Consider the following 2,377-nt stretch of genomic DNA (forward strand, 5'->3'; position numbering starts at 1 on the left):
TAGCTGGTAGGGAGCGAAGAGTTAACTGGAGAATTCTGAGCCCTCTATAAAGAGATGTTTGGGGAAGGATTTGTTGCTCCATTCTCCAATGAGAGGGGAGAGGGTGGGTGCTGAAGAGGTATTGAGTGTCAAAGCTGAATTTCCATGTTTTCAGGGATGAGCTTATTCTGGGGGAGGCAGAATATTCTTGGAGTGGGTATTTTCATCTACTGGATATACCTTTTTAAACCAGAATTTATAAAGGAGCTCCCTATGGAGTAACACTAGTGTCTTTAGACACCACCCTCTATTAATGGTGCAGTGGCTAGAAAGATGGATGTGCAGTCAGGAAAATCTGCCTTCAAATCCCTTACCAGAACTGTGTGACTCTGGACAAGTCACTTAACCTTTATTAACCAGTTTCCTTTTTTTAAAATGTGAATAATAACACCTCCAGTACCTTCCTCAAGGGATTATTGTGAGGACCAAATGAGATAACAGAGTCAGAATGCAAACTTTAAAGCACTATAGAAATAGTGTTTGTTACTATGAAGGTGATGATTCCTCCAGGAAATTACATCATTAGAATCTAAACCTTTAGATTTCCCATACATCCTGAACTACCTTCCCTTTTAGAATTTCAGACTGACAAAAGTAGGTTTGGGGAAGAACATAGCTGACTCCATTTTATCTAGCATTTGTTGGTGTCATGTGTAGTTTTTCTTCGTTTTACCTCTTTGGCACACTTCCTTTGGGACCTCCTTTCCTCCTAACTGATTTACAATTACAAAAGAAAACTCATGGAATTTTGTATAGTTCCAGGTGCTCCTCTTCTTCCCTTTATCCTAGCTAAGAAAGCATGCAGGACCCACTTCAGCAGCACATTTACTAAAATTGGAATGACAGAGAGAAAATTAGCATGGCCCCTGCACAAGGATGATACACAAATCCGTGAAGCATTCCATATTTTTAAGACCTCATTTCTCAAACATATAGAGAACTGAGTTGAATTTATAACAAATAAGAACTGTTCCCCAACTGCTAAGTGATCAAAAGATATGAAGAGTTTTCAGATGAAGTAATCAAAGTCATCTATAATCCTATGGAAAAAAATACTCTAACTCACTATTGATTGGAGAAATGCAAATTAAAACAATTCTGAAGTACTACTTCATATCTATTAGATTGGCTAACAGGACAGAAAAGGTAATGACAAATGTTGGAAGGCATGCAGGAAAAACGAGACATTAATGCATTGTTGGTAGAATTGTGAACTGATTCACCCATTCTGTAGAGCAGTTTGGAACCATGCCCAAAGGGCTGGAAAATCATACATACCCTTTGACCTAGTAATACTACTACTAGGTCTATATCCCAAAAGAGATTTTAAAAAAAGAAAAAGGAAAAGGATAATATATACAAAAATATTTATAGCAGTTCTTTTCTGGGGGCAAAGAATCAGAAATGGAGGGGATGCCCATCAACTGGGGAATGGCTAAACAAGTTGTGATATGTGATTATGATGGAATACTATTGTAGCATAAGAAATGATAAGCAGGACGCTCTCAGAAAAACCTGGAAAGAATTCTATGAGCTGAGGCAAATGAAATGTGCTGTGTACAAAGTAACAGCAAAATTGTAAGATGATCAGCTGTGAATGACTTAGCTATTCTCAGCAATACAACGATCCAAGACATCTCTGAAGGACTTGTAATGAAAAATGCTAGCTATCTCCAGAGATAGAACTGATATATGAATACAGATTAAAACATACTTTTTTTTTTAAACTTTCTTCATTTTTCTTAAGGTTTTTTGTCTCTGTTTTCTTTCACAACATGACTATTATGGATATGTTTTGCATGACTACACATGTATAACCTATATCGAATTACTTGCCTTCTCAATGAGTGGGGGTGAGGTAGGGTGGGGAGAAAGAAAGGGAGAGAATTTGAAACTGAAAGTTTTAAAAAAAGAATGTTAAACGTTGTTTTTATATGTAACTGAGGAAACATAAAATACTAAAAAGTATGGGGGGGGCAGAGGGGATGGAAGAAAGTATGCAGAAGGGACTTAAAAGCTGATTGACAAAGAAGATACTGTATCTTTAGTCTAGTACAAATGGTTATATTAAAGAACACATTTTCTTTTGTAATAATTTAAGTATCTTTTTTAAAAATGTATCCTTTCCTACCCGCATGCTCTGTGCGATCCAATAGACAAGTAGATATAATAGTTATTTTGTGTGTATGTGTGTATTTACATATAGATACATAAACATACCCTACCAATAGATGACAGACACATGTGCCTCATAATTCCGCAGATGATACACATGTGCATCTATCTATCTATCTATCTATCTATCTATCTATCTATCTATCTATCTATCTATCTATCT

General features: G+C 36.1%; 1 non-coding gene across 1 annotated transcript; it reads left to right on the plus strand.

The window, feature by feature from the left end:
* Window positions 1-843: 843 nt before the first annotated feature.
* Window positions 844-950, plus strand: LOC138148742 (U6 spliceosomal RNA). The gene has a single exon (XR_011165140.1). It is a non-coding gene; the product is annotated as a U6 spliceosomal RNA (small nuclear RNA).
* The last annotated feature ends 1,427 nt before the right edge of the window (window positions 951-2,377 follow it).

Source organism: Petaurus breviceps, unplaced genomic scaffold, assembly GCF_028583685.1.
Source record: "Petaurus breviceps papuanus isolate PSGF00001 unplaced genomic scaffold, PetGlider_PUasm1.0 90825, whole genome shotgun sequence".
Lineage (NCBI taxonomy): Eukaryota > Metazoa > Chordata > Mammalia > Diprotodontia > Petauridae > Petaurus > Petaurus breviceps.